At 39.6% G+C, this 20,694-nt stretch overlaps 1 pseudogene; it reads right to left on the bottom strand.

Annotated features, from left to right (window-relative positions):
• Positions 1-379: 379 nt before the first annotated feature.
• Positions 380-19,401, bottom strand: LOC122448902 (annotated as a pseudogene).
• Positions 19,402-20,694: the final 1,293 nt, after the last annotated feature.

Genomic DNA, 20,694 nt, shown 5'->3' with positions numbered 1-20,694 from the left:
CAATCTGTAGATTGAAGATTATTTGTCTTTGTATATAAACACACATACACATTTGCATAGGATTCATAAAGAAAATGCACCAAAGTTAAGTATTAGTAAATGGTTTAATCATAGCTTATTTTTATTTCCTACCTTTCCCTCTGTTTTCCAAATATTCTGCAATTTGCATGTTTTTTCAAATATCATAAAGAAAAGTATTCTTACTTTGAAGTCTTTATTGTTTCATAAACTGTTGTGTTTTTGTTTGTTTGTTTCTTTATTTTAAGGAAAGGCAAGCTTTTAAACATTCAGACACTTCATTTAAGCATCTCCACCAAGTACAGAAATCCTCTTCCCTAGAAGCAAGAAATTCTTGAAGATCCAGAAGGAAGACTAAGAGTCAATATTCTTCAGAAAATGGAAACTCAGGGTGACCAACACCCCTGAAAGAGAAGGAAGAGGATTAATTTATTAAATCTGTCATATCATCAGAGAGAGCATTACTCTGTGGAGGCAGTCAGGATGGGTTGAAACTCTCAATCTACAAACACATCCCTCCTTTTCCCCACCCTCCCCAAAAAGCACACATGCAGGTGTCTGCTCCATGTGCACACTGCACCTGCACGTCCAGCCCCAACATTCACGTATAATATTCATTCCACAGTGATACGCAGTTTGACTCAGGTTATAACTTCCGAGAGGGCACAAGACCTGGGTCTAACTATGGAGATCATTTCAGACACAAGTGGAACTTCCGTCCCTAGATGATGAGAAGGGTCGCAGTGAACAAATTAGCTCCTCTTTTCCACAAATCCATTAATAAGTTGATATTGAGCACCCCCAAAACAGAGTGTCTCCATTAAGGAACTTCTTATCTATTTGAGAGATACCACGTGCACCCGAATAATCATAAAGCACAGAGTGGGATTATTATTTTCTTAATTTATACTGTACTGTATTAAAACACTGGTTATTCAGCAATTAGTATTACTGCTGTTTTCCTCTTTTTCCGTGTTTCTACTTTTCTTTCTGAAAATGTCCTTTTCAATTCAATTCATTAAAAAGTGAATTCTGAATGATTCCAAATGCCAGGAGCTGTGCTGTTGATCCAGGCCTACAAAGATGTGTAAGTCTAGGCATTCACAGCCTAATGAAAGAGAATATACAGTTATACTTAAAAGTCTTTAAGTATAGAAATGCAACTATCCACCTTTTTTTCATTAATCATGTCTTTTATAAGAACATGAGAGTGGCTCAGCTGGCAAAGAATCTCCCTGCAATGTGGGAGACTTGGATTGAGCCCTGGGTTGGGAAGATCCCCTGGAGAAAGGAAAGGCTACCCACTCCAGTATTTTGGCCTGGAAAATTCCATGGACTGTATAGTCCATGGGGTGCCAAAGAGTGGGACATGGCTGAGCAACTTCCACATTATCAGAATCATGATATAGCTTTACAAACAATAGGGAGAGTTTTGGGATCTTTCATTTGAAGCATAATCTTTGTTAACCAATAATTTGTATTCCCTTCTCTCTAAACTCCCTTCCAAATTTCTCTTCCGTCTCTTCAGTCCCAATATTCTCCTGCAGTAATTAATCACTGGAATCATGTTAGTGACTAAGTCAAAGTCAAGGAGGTGGGGGTTCCCCAGGGGATGGACTTCTAAAGTGTGCTTAGTTGCTCGGTCATGTCTGACTGTTTGTGATGCCATGGACTGTAACCCACCAGGTTCCTCTGTCCATGGGATTTTTCAGGCAAGAATGCTGGAGTGGGCTGCCATGCCCTCCTCCAGGGGGTCTTCCCACGCAAGAATTGAACCCAGGTCTCCTGCACTGTAGGCGGATTCTTTACCATCTGAGCCACCAAGGACTTCTGGTGAACAAAAGCTAAAGTGGAGTGAGTCTTTACTCAAGAAACCAGAGACCCAGATGATCCTATCTGGGTGACACAGAAGTCACTCACTGCAGTGTCAGTTAAGCTCATGATCTACTGGTAATTCAGCTTTGTGAGAATACAAGGATGAAGACATGGGAGTTGTAATAGCTAAAAAACATCAATGAAGAGATTAATTGGAAAGAAATGGATGGTGTCTTAGAAAAGAAATGTCCATTGATGAGAATATCCACCAGACACTTATGGGCAGGCCCATGTGACTTCACAGCACTGTTGCACATTGGCCTTCATGAGACACCCCTCAATAAAAATGTCAACAATACATTTTATAATTGTGTTCACAGGATTAACATGAATGCCAGCTTCCCAGGTGGCTCAGTGGTAAAGGATCCACTTGCCAAGCAAGAGACATGGGTTTGACCCCTTGATCCCCAAGGTTCCCTGGAGAAGGAAATGGCAACCCGCTTCCATATTCCTGCCTGGGGAATCCCATGGATTGAGGAGCCTGTTGCGATTCATTCCACAAAGTCCCAAGATTTGGGCATGAATAAGCGACTAAGCAGAACAAAACAAGAATGTAATCCTTGATGGATTCATTAATACATAGTTATTATTAATATAATCATTTTCCCTTATGCAAAAAAAAATAAATAAAGATTAACCATGTTCACAGGTCGCTGAAAGAATAGTTGGCTGCAGGCACTGTGCCCTTTGTGTTCCCTGGGTTCTGAGCACTGAGAGGAGGTGCACCAGGCACAGGGAACTGGGGCACAAAGGAGTGAATTCACCACGATGTCAACTCTGGGGATTTTACTGATGAGTTGTCCTGGGCCCATCACACTGCTGTTGGTCAAAGATGGAACCCTGGAGGAAACCTCTGGTGTGAGGTTTGCAGAAAGTCCCCGGTTACTCCTAAGCAGGAAATCAGCACTGTCTTTCTAGAATTATGCTTTTGAAAAGCTTATTTCCCCTGCTGACCCACCTGCTACAGAAAACAGTGTGTGGGTGAAACATCTGCAAGTCACTTACAGTTGAAAATCACAATATCTTCTATTTCTGTCGAGGCCATCAAATGCTTTCATGTCTTCTGGAGTCAGTTCAAATTCAAACACCTGGAAGGAAGGAACAATCTCATTACTTCTCCCTCAAGGAGCCAGTCTCCCCCTGGGGACTGGAGGATTTTCCAGCTGGATGGAGACAAGAAGAGGGGGCAGGGAAGCCATGTCTGTCCTCAGCTTTCAGGAGAACAAGCCTGGGAACCTCTGCTGAGTTCTCACCTCTCCTTCCCACACCTTCTCCTTCTCTGTCCACCTCACAAACATTACAGTGCATCAGTCCCTTATCTTTCTATCTTTCTATTTTCAGACAGAAAACAAACTAAAATCATCCTTTTCCAATCACACTGCCTTCAGACACTCCTAACTTGATAACTGCAATTGAGCAAACATTAGACTGATTAACTCTTCCCAACATGCTGTAAGGGTAACAGCGATCAGCTAAAGTAGTGTAGGGAGGAGGCTCCCCCTTGAAAGCCTGTTCAGGAATCTGATATAAAACTTACTCATTATCTATGAATAAATCTAACAAAAACTTTATGTAAATGGCTTAGTGGAGAAAGTTATGGAAAGTGTTTAAACATTAAAGAACACCTAAGTAATTAAAATTTCACATCATAATCATGAAATGAAAAGCTCAATTTTGTAAAGAAATTCATTTTCTCCAAAGTGATCTAATGTTTCAATGCAACATGAAACAAAGACTTGAGCATGTATTCTTTCCTAGAAGTTAGTAAAGTGATACTAAATGTTAAATTTTTAAAAAAAATCTAATCAAAAGCAGCCAAGACAGCTTTAAAAAATAAAAAATTACCATTCTGAAAAACAAGACTTCTTTTCCACTTTAATAACATGATGCAGAAAACTGAATAAATTAAATAGAAAAGAGACAACAGAAATGTACTGACGGACACTTGATATATGACTGAATTGACAATGAAAATCTGTGAGGAAATATGAAACCTTAGCTTCACATTTAAAAATATTTAAACATATGTGCATCCATTCTCTTTTTTTTTTTCATTTATTTTTATTAGTTGGAGGCTAATTATTTCACAATATTATAGTGGTTTTTGTCATACATTGACATGAATCAGCCATGGATTTACATGTATTCCCCATCGCAATCCCCCCTCCCACCTCCCTCTCCACCTGATTCCTCTGGGTCTTCCCAATGCACCAGGCCCGAGCACTTGTCTCATGCATCCAGCCTGGGCTGGTGATCTGTTTCTCCCTAGACAATATACATGTTTCGATGCTGTTCTCTCAAAGCATCCCACCCTCGCCTTCTCCCACAGAGTCCAAAAGTCTGTTCTGTACATCTCTGTCTCTTTTTCTGTTTTGCATATAGGGTTATTGTTACCATCTTTCTAAATTCCATATATATGTGTTAGTATACTGTATTGGTCTTTATCTTTCTGGCTTACTTCACTCTGTATGATGGGCTCCAGTTTCATCCATCTCATTAGAACTGATTCAAATGAATTCTTTTTAATGGCTGAGTAATATTCCATGGTGTATATGTACCACAGCTTCCTTATCCATTCGTCTGCTGATGAGCATCTATATTGCTCATCAAAATACCATTGGTAGCTTGATAGGGATTGCATTGAATCTATAGATTGCTTTGGGTAGTATAGCCATTTTGACAATATTGATATGTCCTGGTTATTATAAACAGTGCTGCAATGAACATTGGGGTGCAAATGTCTCTTTCAGATCTGGTGTCCTCAGTGTGTATGCCCAGAAGTGGGATTGCTGGGTCATATGGCAGTTCTAATTCCAGTTTTTTAAGAAATCTCCACACTGTTCTCCATAACGGCTGTACTAGTTTGCATTCCCACCAACAGTGTGAGAGGGTTCCCTTTTCTCCACACCCTCTCCAGCATTTATTGCTCGTAGACTTTTGGATAGCAGCCATCCTGTCTGGCATGTAATGGTACCTCTTTGTGGTTTTGATTTGCATTTCTCTGATAATGAGTGATGTTGAGTATCTTTTCATGTGTTTGTTAGCCATCTGTATGTCTTCTTTGGAGAAATGTCTGTTTAGTTCTTTGGCCCATTTTTTGATTGGGTCATTTTTTTTTCTGGAATTGAGCTACAGGAGCTGCTTGTATATTTTTGAGATTAATCCTTTGTCTGTTTCTTCATTTGCTATTATTTTCTCCCAATCTGAGGGCTGTCTTTTCACCTTGCTTATAGTTTCCTTTGTTGTGCAAAAGCTTTTAAGTTTCATTAGGTCCCATTTGTTTAGTTTTGTTTTTGTTTCTAATATTCTGGGAGGTGGGTCATAGAGGATCTTGCTGTGATTTATGTCAGAGAGTGTTTTGCCTATGTTCTCCTCTAGGAGTTTTATTGTTTCTGGTCTTACATTTAGATCTTTAATCCATTTTGAGTTTATTTTTGTGTATGGTGTTAGAAAGTGTTCTAGTTTCATTCTTTTACAAGTGGTTGACCAGTTTTCCCAGCACCACTTGTTAAAGAGGTTGTCTTTTTGCCATTGTATATCCTTGCCTCCTTTGTCAAAGATAAGGTGTATAGGTTCATGGATTTATCTCAGGCTTTCTATTCTGTCCATTGATCTGTATTCTGTCTTGTGTCCGTACCATACTGTGTTGATGACTGTGGCTTTGTAGTAGAGTCTGAAGTCAGGCAGGTTGATTCCTCCAGTTCCATTCTTCTTTCTCAAGATTATTTTGGCTATTCGAGATTTTTTGCATTTCCATACAAATTGTGAAATTATTTGTTCTAGTTCTGTGAAAAATACCGTTGGTAGCTTGATAGGGATTACATTGAATCTATAGATTGCTTTGGGTAGAATAGCCATTTTGACAATATTGATTCTTACAATCCATGAACACGGTATATTTCTTCATCTGTTTGTGTCCTCTTTGATTTCTTTCATCAGTGTTTTATAGTTTTCTATGTATAGGTCTTTTCTTTCTTTAGGTAGATATACTCCTAAGTATTTTATTCTTTTTGTTGCAATGGTGAATGGTATTGTTTCCTTAATTTCTCTTTCTGTTTTCTCATTGTTAGTGTATAGGAATGCAAGGGATTTCTGTGTGTTAATTTTATATCCTGCAACTTTACTATATTCATTGATTAGTTCTGGTAATTTTCTGGTGGAGTCTTCAGGGATTTCTATGTAGAGGATCATGTCATCTGCAAACAGTGAGAGTTTTACTTCTTTTCTAATCTGGATTCCTTTTATTTATTTTTTTGCTCTGATTGCTGTGGCCAAAACTTCCAAAACTATGTTGAATGGTAGTGGTGAGAGTGGGCACCCTTGTCTTGTTCCTGATTTCAGAGGAAATGCTTTCAATTTTTCACCATTGAGGGTAATGCTTGCTGTGGGTTTGTCATATATAGCTTTGATGATATTGAGGTATGTTCCTTCTATTCCTGCTTTTTGGAGAGTTTTAATCATAAATGGATGTTGAATTTTGTCAAAGGCTTTCTCTGCACCTATTGAGATAATCATATAGTTTTTATCTTTCAATTTGTTAATGTGGTGTATTACATTGATTGATTTGCGGATATTAAAGAATCCTTGCATTCCTGGGATAAAGCCCACTTGGTCATGGTGTATGATTTTTTAAATATGTTGTTGGATTCTGTTTGCTAGAATTTTGTTAAGGATTTTTGCATCTATGTTCATCAGTGATATTGGCCTGTAGTTTTCTTCTTTTATGGCATCTTTGTCTGCTTTTGGAATTAGGGTGATGGTGGCCTCATAGAAGGAGTTTGGAAGTTTACCTTCATCTGCAATTTTCTGGAAGAGTTTGAGTAAGATAGGTGTTAGCTCTTCTCTAAATTTTTGGTAGAATTCAGCTGTGAAGCCATCTGGTCCTGGGCTTCTGCTTCCTGGAAGATTTCTGATTACAATTTTGATTTCCTTGCTTGTGGTGGGTCTGTTAAGATCCTCTATTTCTTTCTGGTTCAGTTTTTGAAAGTTATACTTTTCTAAGAATTTGTCCATTTCTTCCAAGTTGTCCATTTTATTGGCATAGAGCTGCTGGTAGTAGTCTCTTATGATCCTTTGTATTTCAGTGTTGTCTGTCATGATCTCTCCATTTTCATTTCTAATTTTGTTAATTTGGTTCTTCTCTCTTTGTTTCTTAATGAGTCTTGCTAATGGTTTGTCAATTTTGTTTATTTTTTCAAAAAACCAGCTTTTAGCTTTGTTTATTTTGCTATGGTCTCTTTAGTTTCTTTTGCATTTATTTCTGCCCTAATTTTTAAGATTTCTTTCCTTCTACTAACCCTGGGGTTCTTCATTTCTTCCTTCTCTAGTTGCTTTAGGTGTAGGGTTAGGTTATTTATTTGACTTTTTTCTTGTTTCTTGAGGTAAGCCTGTAATGCTATGAACCTTTCCCTTAGCACGGCTTTTACAGTGTCCCATAGATTTGGGGTTGTTATGTTTTCATTTTCATTCGTTTCTATACATATTTTGATTTCTTTTTTTATTTCTTCTATGATTTGTTGGTTATTCAGAAGCATGTTACTTAGCCTCCATATGTTTGAATTTTTAATATTTTTTTTCCTATAATTGAGATCTAATCTTACTGCACTGTGGTCAGAAAAGATGACTGGAATGATTTCAATTTTTTCAAATTTACCAAGGCTATATTTATGGCCAAGAATGTGATCTATTCTGGAGAAGGTTCCGTGTGCACTTGAGAAAAAGGTGAAGTTGATTGTTTTGGGGTGAAATGTCCTATAGATATCAATTAGGCCTAGCTGGTCTATTGTGTCATTTAAAGTTTGTGTTTCCTTGTTAATTTTCTGTTTAGTTGATCTATCCATAGTTGTGAGTGGGGTATTAAAGTCTCCCACTATTATTGTGTTACTATTAATTTCCTCTTTCATACTCATTAGCGTTTGCCTTACATATTGTGGTGCTCCTATGTTGGGTGCATATATATTTATAATTGTTATATCTTCTTCTTGGATTGATCCTTTGATCATTATGTAGTGTCCTTCTTTGTCTCTTTTCACAGCCTTTATTTTAACGTCTATCGTATCTGATATGAGTATTGCGACTGCTGCTTTCTTTTGGTTTCGGTTTGCATGAAATATTTTTTCCAGCCCTTCACTTTAGTCTGTATGTGTCCCTTGTTTTGAGGTGGGTCTCTTGTAGACAGCATATATAGGGGTCTTGTTTTTGTATCCATTCAGCCAATCTTTGTCTTTTGGTTGGGGCATTCAACCCATTTACATTTAAGGTAATTATTGATAGGTATTGTCCCGTTGCCATTTACTTTGTGTTTTGGGTTCGTGTTTATACAACCTTTCTGTGTTTCCTGTCTAGAGAAGATCCTTTAGCATTTGTTGAAGAGCTGCTTTGGTGGTGCTGAATTCTCTCAGCTTTTGCTTATCTGTAAAGCTTTTGAATTCTCCTTCATATCTGAATGAGATCCTTGCTGGGTACAGTAATCTAGGTTGTAGGTTATTCTTTTTCATTATTTGAAGTATGTCCTGCCATTCCCTTCTGGCCTAAAGGGTTTCTATTGATAGATCAGCTGTTATCCTTATGGGAATCCCTTTGTGTGTTATTTGTTGTTCCTCCCTTGCTGCTTTTAATATTTGTTCTTTGTGTTTGATCTTTGTTAATTTGATTAATATGTGACTTGGGGTGTTTCGCCTTGGGTTTATCCTGTTTGGGACTCTCTGGGTTTCTTGGACTTGTGTGACTATTTCCTTCCCCATTTTAGGGAAGTTTTCAGCTATTATCTCCTCAAGTATTTTCTCGTGGCCTTTCTTTTTGTCTTCTTCTTCTGGGACTCCTATGATTCGAACGTTGGGGTGTTTCACATTGTCCGAGAGATCCCTAAGGTTGTCCTCATTTCTTTTGATCCTTTTTTCTTTTTTCCTCTCTGTTTCATTTATTTCCACCATTTTATCTTCTACCTCACTTATCCTATCTTCTGCCTCCGTTATTCTGCTGTTGGTTCCCTCCAGAGTGTTTTTGATCTCATTTATTGCATTATTCATTTTTAATTGACTCTTTTTTATTTCTTCTAGGTCCTTATTAAACATTTCTTGTATCTTCTCAATCTTTGTCTCCAGGCTATTTATCTGTAACTCCATTTTGCTTTCAAGATTTTGGATCATTTTTATTATCATTATTCTAAATTCTTTTTCAGGTAGATTCCCTATCTCTTCCTCTTTTGTTTGACTTGTTGGGCACTTTTCATGTTCCTTTAACAGTTGGGTATTTCTCTGCCTTTTCATCTTGTTTAGATTGCTGTTTCTGGACTGGGCTTTCTGTATTCTGGAGGTCTGTGGTTCCTTTTTAATGTGGAGGTTTCACCCAGTGGGTGGGGTTGGACGATTGGCTTGTCAAGGTTTCCTGGTTAGGAAAGCTTGCATCAGTGTTCTGGCACGTGGAACTGGATTTCTTCTCTCTGAAGTGCAATGGAGGGTCCAGTAATGAGTTTGAGATGGGTCTATGTGTTAGGTGTGACTTTGGGCAGCCTGTATGTTGACGCTCAGGGCTATGTTCCTGCGTTGCTGGAGAATTTGTGTGGTATGTCTTGCTCTGGAACGTACTGGCTCTTGGGTGGTGGTTGGTTTCAGTGTAGGTATGGAGGCTTTTGGATGGTCTCTTATTACTTAATGTTCCATGTAGTCAGGAGTTTTCTGGTGTTCTCAGGTTTTGGGCTTAAGTCTCTTGCCTCTGGATTCCAGTTTTATTCTTCCAGTAGTCTCAAGACTTCTCCAACTATACAGCACTGATAATAAAACTTCTAGGTTAATGGTGAAGAGATTCTCCACCATGAGGGACACCCAGAGAGGTTCACAGAGTTACATGAAGAAGAGGAGAGGGAGGAGGGAGATACAGATGAGCAGGAGGAGGAAAGGGGGGACTCAAGAGAAGAGAGACAGATCTACGCAGTTCTCTGTTCCCAAAGTGTTCTCTGTAGCCAAGACACCCACAGAAATTCACAGAATTGGATTGGGAAGAGAAGGGGAAGGGAGGAAATAGAGGTGTTCTGAGGTTGAAAACGGAGAGTCAAAAGTGGGAGAGAGTAATCAGCACACTCCTGAGTAAAAATGGGTACTGAATATTGGATTCTTAAATGTCCAAAATTGATATCAAATAATGAAAAACAAAGATTAAAAATCTAGAGTAGAGGTTAGACTCTTAAAAATACAATATTAAAAACAAATGCAAAAACACAAAAAATTTTAGAAATATTTTTGAAGTTTAGTTTAAAAATATGGTTTCTTTTTTTTTGCAAGGTTATAGTGAAATGAAAATGAAAATTAAGGAGTAATAGAGAAGTAATAGAGGACTTTAAAAGAAAATAAGAGAAAAAAATAAAACAGGAAAAAATTTTTTTTCCTAATTAAAAAAATAGCAAAAAAAAAAAAATTTTAAAAAGTAAAAAAAAAAATAGTAAAAGTATATGAAAATGAAAGTTAAGGAGTAATGGGGGAGTAATGGGGAATTTTATAAGAAAATACAAGAGAAAAAATTAAAAAAGAAAAGAAAAATTTTTTAAAAAAGTAAAAATATATCTAGGAATTTCTCTGGAGCTGTTGTGGTCAGTGTGGTTTCGGTTCAGTTTCAGATAGCTCCTCATTCCAGCTTACAATTCTCGATACCTATAGGCCCCTTCCGGTGTAGTCGGTGTTATCTACAGGGATTTTAATCTGTTGCACAGGTCCCTTCTGAAGTGGTTCCCTTTGTTTATTTGGCTTCTGTTTGCAGGTCTCTTCAGTGTCTAATTTCCACCCTGACACAGGCGGGCGGAGGTGGTCTCTTGGTTAGGTTCGCTGGTTCAGTCGTGCTGCGGGGAGGGAGGGGTGCTGCAGACAGATATTGCTGTGTGTGGGTAGCACTCACAATGCTCCAGCCACACTGGGTTTGCCCCTGCTCACGGGTGTGTGCTCTCCCCGTCTACACTGCTCAGGCCCCCGGCTGCTCTATATGGAGCGGGCCCTGTGTTGCATGCGGTTCCTGTTTTCGGGTATTCCACCAAAGCACGGACTCGGTTGGGCCTGAGTTTTGTGCCTTCACTGGCCTGAGCAGCTCAGGCCGCCAGGAGCTTGACGAGCTCACTCTCCCCTGGTGCGGCGCCTTCTCCCCTCCGCGGTCCCAGCCTCAGTTTCCCCGCGCACCAGTTGGGTGCGTGCAGCTTGTGTCTATTCTCGGGAGCTGGCCTCTAGCCGCGACCCTCCCTGCGGATGTCGACCATCCAGAATCTTGGGAAGTCTTTGGTTAGAAACGGGAGGCTTCTTTGCAGTTTGGTAGGGGGTGCCATCTCTGGGGCCGAGTTTGCCCCTTTCCCCTGCCCCCTGCCTCCTGCCTCCGACGGGGATGGGCCGGTCCACAGCAGGCTAGCTGTTCTCTGGAATTGCTCAGTCCCTTTGTTCTGCAAATGGCCGGCAGTGTGTTCAGGCCAGTTAATTTTCTCTCTCTCTCTTGCTATCCCAGTTTAAGTTGCTATCTCACGTTCACTCCCTCCAATTGCCCTCAGGGCATTCAGGTCCTGTCCTTACCCTAAGCAATGCCGCCTGCTCCTCTCCATTCCGCCCCCACTTGCTGGTGGTGGATGCGGGCATCTGGGGTACTTTTCTGCTGGGAGTTGCTTTTAGGCATGTAATATGTGAGTTTTATTTATTTTTTCCTCCCAGTTAGATTGCCCTCCGAGATTCGAAAACTTCCCCCAGACCCGCCTGTGACAGGGTTTCCTGGTGTTTGGAAACTTCCTCTATTATGACTCCCTTCCTGGGACGGATCTCCATCCCTAGCTCTTTTGTCTCTCTTTTTATCTTTTATATTTTGTCCTACCTCCTTTCGAAGACGATGGGCTGCTTTTCTGAGCACCTGATATCTTCTGCTAGCGGTCAGAAGTTGTTTTGTGAAGCTTGCTCAGCATTCAAATGTTCTTTTGATGAATTTGTAGTGGAGAAAGTGGTCTCCCCATCCTATTCCTCTACCATCTTGGCTCCTCCTCTGTGCATCCATTTTCATATTATCTTAGATAATCATTTCCAGCTAGATTACAGAACCAAATTTAAATGGAAACACAGAAACAGTTGATCAGGGGACAATTTCTGTTCCCCTTGACTTGGCCTGACCTACAACCTGCATTGGACAGTGATATTTCCCAGAAGAAGAGATGACCCAGATCTGAGCCCAGACAGGAAGAGGACTATTTCCCTAATCACTGACTTGGGATCATAGCACTGTGCTGAGATGAAGACCAGCTTAGTTGTCCCAGTCTAGTCAAATATTCATAAAAACTATACAGAGAAGGGTGGAGGCTCCTCTGACAGGAGCCTCATCCACCTGCTAAAGCAGAACTGCCCAGCTGCTCAGCATTGAACTGCAAAAGCACAGGAGAGCCCAGCCTAGAGGACGACAGCTTAGCTGAGTGCAGATTGATTGTCAAACCACAGAATCAAGAGATGCATAAATCATCTCTGCATTAAATCCTGAAACTGGGGAGTTTCCATACAGTTATGACTATAGGTACAATAATGGTCTCCTACACAGAAAACAAAGTATAGAAAACCTAGCAAAAATGAACAAAGTCTTGAAGAGAAACTTTACAAAAACAGAAAATCAAGATGATTAAATGTATGAAGATGAAATCTTATTAGTATTCAGGGAAAGGCAAAACAAAAACAAAATGGTTTGAAAGTTAAAGATCACTGCCATAATTTTTCTGCCCTCATATTCACATGTTGATGCTGTTAGAAATGAATCCTTTGAGAGATGATTACATCATTAAGGTGGAGCCCTCATGAACAAAATAGAACTGCCATATGAGCCAGCAATCCCACTCCTGGGCATACACACCGAGGAAACCAGATCTAAAAGAGACACGTGCACCCCAGTGTTCATCACAGCAGTGTTTGTAATAGCCAGGATATGGAAGCAACCTATATGCCCATCAGCAGACGAATGGATAAGGAAGCTATGGTACATATACACAATGGAATATTACTCAGCCATTAAAAAGAATTCATTTGAATCAGTTCTGATGAGATGTATGAAACTGGAACCCATTATGCAGAGTGAAGTAAGCCAGAAAGATAAAGACCAATACAGTATACTAATGCATATATATGGAATTTTAAAAGATGGTAATGATAAGCCTATATGCAAAACAGAAAAAAGAGACACAGAAGTATAGAACAGACTTTTGGACTCTGTGGGAGAAGGCAAGGGTGGGATGTTCTGACAGAATAGCATTGAAACAAGTATACTATCAAGTGTGAAACAGATCACCAGCCCAGGTTGGATGCATTAGACAAGTGCTCAGGGCTGGTGCACTGGGAAGACCCAGAGGGATGGGATGGGGAGGGAGGTGGGAGGGAAATCGGGATGGGGAACACATGTAAATCCATGGCTGATTCATGTCAATGTATGGCAAAAACCACTACAATATTGTAAAGTAATTATCCTCCAACTAATAAAAATAAATGAAAAAAATAAAAAAATAAACAACATCATATTCATATAAGAGAATTGGGGGAGCTCTTTGCTCCCTTCCACCATGTTAAGATACAAGGTGTAACCTGTGAATTGGAGGAACAGCCTCACCTGACCACACAGGCACTCTGATCTCAGATCTCCTGCTTCAGAATGTGAAAAACAAATTCCAGTTTTTTTCCTCAGCCACTCAACCTATGGTGTTTTATTAGAGCAGATCAAACAGTATATATATATTAAAAAAAACCCACATAATACAACTGCATAATTGAGAATGAAGAAAATAAGATGTCATTTGCATAAAATGACAGAATATATTGCAAAGGTAATGCTCAAGCTAAAATCTCCATTTTCTGTCCAACCATAACGCTTTCAGCCATAATGCCTCTCCTATTGCCACAGCAGGAGGAGAAAACTACCAGGCATTCACACACAGGGAAAGATCAGGTAACTCGTTTTGACCCAAAGGTAGTCTGAGGGCTGGACAAAGAATGACCCTCGTGAAAGATATTCCCTAGGAGCCCTCGCCCACAGCCCCACTCGTCATCACCTGCATGTTCTCTTTGATCCACTCCTTGTTGTTACCCTTGGCCAAAACCAAAACCCCACGTTATTTCTGGTAGTGAAGGGCAACCAGAGCTGGGGTTTTCTTGTGTTTTGGGGCAATGGCAGAGAGAACTAATCCTCCAAGAGAACGGGGTGGTTCAGGTTCACCCTGGAAGGAAATTCAGAAATGCTGAGGAGCTGAGACTAAATACTCAGTTTCTGAATATTTTCCCAAACAGAACAAGAGGTTCACTCTAGACCAGGGCTTCTCAAAGTATAGTTCATTGACCAGCATCATCACTATCAACTGGGATCGTGTAAGAAATACAAATTCCATGGCTGAGCTGAAAACAAACTGAATCAGAACCTCAACTGTGTCACCTCCTACTCTGTGTTTACAAAGCTCTGCAGGTGATTCAGAGGCAATATTGAGTTGAGACCAGGACTGCCAAACTCATGGATTTTTTTCCTTTAATTTTCAGGGGTGTTTTTTCTTAAATAATCAAGGGCATGAATAGAGAAGTAGAAGGAAAGACACAGAATTGTTTGTAAATTTCAATTTTTTTCTAAGGTATTGTAAAAATTGACAGGTATCAAAATAAGAGACATTTATTTCATCTTTATTATACTATACATGCTTACAAAAATGGTTCAAATTGAACTTTTTTTTCAATCATGATAGAAACCTAGGAGTTAAATACTATTATCTCAACTTTAGACATAAGGTAAGTGAACCTTGGAACACCTATTTTGAAAAATGTGTTCATTAGTTAGTAAGTAAATCATGACATAAGCTTGTGTCGCTGGTCTTAACTGGGGGATTATATATAGATTATAATGCAGACATTTGTTATTCATGAGTATACAAGCTAATACAATCTAGAAAAATTGGCTGGGTGATGGGAAGATAAAAGAGAAGAATTCATTCCATTACTCCTCTCTCTCCCCTCTGCCTATGAGAGTTATCTGAGTATTGTATGATTTAAACTATCTCATCAAATATTGAATTTTACATAAACTCCTTGTTGCTTTCATTAGAGTTCAATACCATCCTTTTACTCCTTGGGATCCCAGAGCACTATAGGCAACAAGAACAATATCATGTGACTTGCAGAAATCCAACAGTTTCCTCTGACTGAGATAAGGGTGACATTCCACCTGTAGAAAACCAATAGAAAAGAGTGTCACGTATTATGGAAATGTAATATTAAATGACAGAGAAAGGGGAAAAGTTTAAAAAATGATAAAGGAAAAACTATGACAGTAAATTGGAAATATTATTATCAACAGAGAAATAGAGAAAAGTTTGTATTTACACTTAATTTACGATGGACATAGATGGAAGAACCAGTCCGAGATCGACTAACCAAAAGATGGGCTCTACATTTGAGTAGATATTCATGAGTAAAATTCATAGAGTGTTAGCATCACGATGAACCTTTATTTTTTTTTTCATTTATTTTTATTAGTTGGAGGCTAATTACTTTACAATATTCTAGTGGGTTTTGTCATACATTGACATGAATCAGCCATGGATTTGCATGTATTCCCCATCCTGATGAGCCTTTAATGTCACCCTCTAACCTGAATGATTTTCACCATCTCCAACACATTTTTGTCGACTGTGCTCCCTGTTAAAGACATAAACACTGCGACACCAAGATTAAGGATTCAGCCATCAGAACCCCACACAAACCCTCAACACCATCTCAGCTGATTTGCCTCTTTATCAATTTATTTCCCATTCCACATTTTCATGGTTTTCCTTCCTGTACAAAGTTCACTCCAGGGCACTTTCGCCCTGTCATCTGGCCATCCTTTCATCTCGGGGAAATACCTCCTTCCTCTACTTCTGGGTTCTACCAGGAAGATCTCTGCACTTTTCTGCCCAGATATAGAGACAGAGATACCACTTTGGATTTTATACACACCATCCAGACAGGAACTCAGCTGTTTAGAATGTTCTGTCCACAATGGTCAGATGAACAGGGGGGGAGGACAGACAGACATCAGGCTCCAGGGCAAGAAGGAGGTTCTGAAGTGCAGGAGGGAGTGGAGCTGAGCTGCTCACCTGGTTGCAGACAGGCTTGTACTTGAGCCCTGGCTTGTTCAGGATCTTCTCCAGCTGCTTGTGGTTGAAGCTGGACACCCCGATCGATTTGGCCAGCCCTGCGTCCTTACACTTCTCCAGGGCCTGGGAGGGAGGGGTGGTGAATAGTCACTTGGAATGGGCAATAGAACAAGAATAAAAGCTGAAAAAATATCTGTAAAAAGTGTCATCCATCAAGAATTAGCATCTATTATCAAGGAGGAAAGAGGGGAAGAAGACATGATATAAAAAGAAATATTGTCTGCTCCTTGAACCCTGGAGAAGACATATCACACAGAAGGAAAGAGATGCCTGTCTGCATTGTCCCATATTCTCCTCCTCCATTCCTCTCTGTAAACATTTCAGCAATGGTTTCCTCCCCACAAACCCAGCATCCCAGCCCTTAGATTTAGGATCTGCTGAGTCTGATGGTCCACGGCCCATTCTCACAGGTGGAAGAAGTGAAGGAGGTTCCCCCTCTCCTGGCTCCTCCCTGGTCTCTCTACTCCTCATACTCACCTCCCATGTGCGACAGAAATCCACTGAGTCAGCTATCATTTTCCATTTTCATCTTTTGGGTATAATTCCTCCCCTGGTTACAATAAAAGCAGTCATTTTAGAGATGTCACAAAATAATTTCTTCACAGTCAGCAAGGCTGCCTGGCACCAGGGATTAAAACTGCATGAGGTAGGTTTACAACTTCCTAGATATTAGATAATATTTGCAAAATGATTTGTGTATATAAGCAATGTCTTTAGGAGGGAGACTTATTCTAATATCTTACATTTAATGTATGTTGTAATAAGTACAATTTTTCTAGGTCTTAAAAGGGACTTCCTGTGACTTCTGTGAATTTTGTCTGTTCTTGTACTTACCTGTTTCCAAATGCCTCTATGAGCTGGGAATGGCAGTAAGTTACATGGCTTTATTTCCAGAATAAAATTTGCTATCTTGACCTGGTCTAGATAATCAGACTTTCTTTTCCCTCTGAGCATCAGGTGCCCCAGGACAGGCACATGAACCAACAAGGCTCTCATTAGGTTGACAAGGAATATGGAAGACCCAGAAATATATTCATGACCATGAGCCTTGAACTGCTCCAAGGTCAAATTTCCCACCAATGGAAAATGTTCAGTAAAAATAAAGTAAACAATGAGTAGTGCCTTATCAGGGATAGGAAAAGGAGACACATCTGTAGAGTACTGCAACCATCATTTCTGTCTGTGGCTGGAACTTGCCATCTATATAGACCACTAAGCTATTTTGCATTGGGTGGTTTGAGTTGATTTCTGTGACTTGAAATCAAGTGTTCTAAGTAAACCTTTCTTAATGGATAAGATCGGTCTGCAGCCACATATGAAGACAGGGGAGAGTGGAAGAAAGTTTTCCCAAGTCCCTGTATAGGTACGAGGCTTAGACACATCCAGAAGGAGAGCCACCAAATACGCTCAACTTGAAAGGGTGAAAGACAAGATAAACACATCATGTTCAAAGTAAGGTAGTGTCATGCTCACCACGGATGCATCAAACTCTTGGTTCATGAAATCCATCCATTCACATCCATACATAACGACTGGAAAAGCCATAGCTTTGACTATATGAACCTTTGTCCACAAGCCAGTGTCTCTGCTTTTTAAGATGATGTCTAGGTTTCTCATAGCTTTTCTCCTGAAGAGTAATTGCCTTTTAATTTCCTGGCTACAGTCACTGTCCACAATGATTTGGAGTCCAAGAAAATAAAGTCTGCCACTGCTTCCATTTCTCCCCCATTTATTTGCCATGAAGTGATGGGACTAGTTGATATGATCTTAGTATTTGAATGATTAATTTTAAGTCAGCTATTCACTCCCTCTTTCACCTTCATCAAGAGGTTCTCTAGTTCCTTTTCCCTTCTGCCAGTAGGGTGGCATCATCTCCATTCTGAGGTTATTGATCTTTCTCCCAGCTTGAGCTTGATTCAAGTTTGAGCCTCAACCAGTCCACCATTTCCCATGATTATTCTTACCAATGTAAGTATCCACTCTTAATGGATTACCAAAATCAACCTAGGTAACAGTTCCATCACCTCACACACCTAACTTTATTGGGTGTTTGTAAGAAGACATAAGATCTAGTCTACAAAACTAAAGATATATCCCATTATTTCTAAGTATAGTCACAGTGCTTTACATCAGGTCTCCATGAATATTCATCTTATAACTGATGGTTTGTACCCTTAACCAACAACTTAACATTTTTCCCAGGCTTGACACCAGCTTCTGGGCACCACACCTCTATTCTCTGCCTTTATGAGTTCTACTTTTTTAGATTCTAGCTACAAGGAGATTATGCAGTATTTGTCTTTCTATTTCTGGCTGGTTTTGCTTCCCTTAAAGTCTCACCATCCATCTGTGAGGTTGCAAATGGCAAGATTAGCTTCATTTTAATGCTGAATAATATTCCATTTCTTTTTATATAATTCAGAATCTTTCCCATTTCAAAGTGTTAAAGTGTTAGTTATTCAGTCATATCCAAGTCTTTGTGACCACATGGATTGTAGCCCATCAGGCTCCTCTGTCCACGGGATTCTCCACAAGAATATTGGAGTGGGTTGCCATTTCCTTCTCCAGGGGATCTTCCCGACCCAGGGATCAAACTCAGATCATCCACATTGCAGGAAGATTCTTTAAAATTTGAACTACCCAGGGAAGCCCAAGAAAACATTATAAAACCTGGCCAGTAAGGTAGTAACTTTTGCCTTCAAATGAGAGTATATTTTCTCTGAGAATAAATTTCCAAGCAGAAACAAAAATATAAGGCAAAACACAGCTAGAGTGTTTCTTGCCTGCCATCTAGCAGGCACTCCACAGTATAAAAGCAACTCATTCCCATTATTTTTCATTCACCTCATCTACAGGACCTCCCACCTCAAATACTTCTCTGTGTCATGGCTTTTTGGAAGGAGGAAAGAGTTCTGGAATTCATTAAATATACAGAAAAACCTCACCATTGCAATCACCTTCAAAGCAAAGCAGCTGACAGTATTCTTGACAGCTGAGTCTCACCTCTTCTGCCAAGCTGGGAAAGAGATGGAAACTGGAAGGGAACCCAGAGTAATCTGCAGGTGAGCACAGCTTCAGACCATGATGCAGAGTGAAGGCTGAATGCTTTCTCCTCTTTCATAGGAAATGGTTCTAGCCTGGTTGATGGAACCACGTGACCCTCCCAGAGTCACACAGGAGCTCAGTGCTTGACAACCCAAGTCCCTTCTGCTCATGTCACATCCACTGCTATTTATATCTCAACCCACAACCAGTACTGTTACCTCTGGAGGTGCATAGGTTCCAAATCCCAGGACAGGAATGAAGTGGCCATCATTAAGCTTCACCTTCTGGCCTTTGGGATCCATTGTCTGTTGCTCCTCTGAGTAGGGAAACAGGGATTTTTTTCTTCTCCCTTCAAATATTATTAATAACAAGAGTATAACACCCGAGATGCACTGTCCAGTGTTAGCAGAGACATTGTAAGAGAAACATGATGAAACTTGTACCCATGGAGTCAGAGATGATTGAACACAGTTAACTTGTTTGATTCTTTTTATCAGCATAACTTCAAGAATTATATAATGATGAGATTGGGTGAGCAATTACTGACTATTAGTTAGACTAGAAACTTTCAACAACAATCTTTTTTAATTTTCTATTATGAGGCATAATCTCAATCAAACATCAATTGAAAAAACTACCTTACAGTACAAACACACACACATACACAAATCACACAGTCTGAAAGTGTTTAATAGCATTTTTCAAAATGTTGCCCCTTAATAAAGAATCAAAACTTCAAATGAAAATAAATTTCCACTTTTACATTTCCCATAGCAAAATTATTATGCTTTACAGACCTGACTGGTGAAATCCTGAACAGAAAACGGAAAAGAGACATTTTGGCAAAGTGCTTATTGGAAGTTAATTATTAATAGCCTTAGGATACTATGTACAGTGTGCAAAGGGACTTTGAGTGTTGATTCCTTGTAGCTAGTTATATAACTTTTAGGGTACTCTCATAATGTCACTGATACATATTTTACATAATTTACTAACTTCTCCACATCATTCATAAATGAAAAACCTATCAACAAATTAAAATGCAACAAATTTGGAAAGAGTAACAGAAATTGTGATGCACTGATACACGAGAACATTGTGAAGACAGAATTTAACATGTACAGTGTTGTCAGCAAAATGGTGAGGTGGGAGGACTGAACTCTCCCATGGGAAGACAAGAAAAGAAAGAGAAATTAGCTGAAAAACTTCATAGGAGTTCTGGAAAACAGGCAAACACAGATTGACAGCAACAAAGTTAACAAGCAATTAGGAAAAATCCAGAACAGAGTGGAAGGAAATTTCGTCGTGTATTACTCACCTGTACCCTCCTCCTGCCTGGGGCAGTGCAGTCTTGATGAGCTCCCAGTTGCTTCCCTCAATCCAGAATGATAACAGAAAACCTTATGTGTGGTGTTTCAACCTACCTGAGGACTGTCTGGGAACTAGTGTCTGTTCCACTTAACTCTAAGGTTAAACTGAAGAGCGCCTGGAATGCCCATTGCGGCTGCAGGGGAACTATATATATATATGTGTGTGTATATATATGTATATATATATATATATATATAGAGAGAGAGAGAGAGAGAGAGAGAGCC

Source organism: Cervus canadensis, chromosome 10, assembly GCF_019320065.1.
Source record: "Cervus canadensis isolate Bull #8, Minnesota chromosome 10, ASM1932006v1, whole genome shotgun sequence".
Lineage (NCBI taxonomy): Eukaryota > Metazoa > Chordata > Mammalia > Artiodactyla > Cervidae > Cervus > Cervus canadensis.
This window is presented reverse-complemented; position numbering and strand designations above follow the sequence as displayed.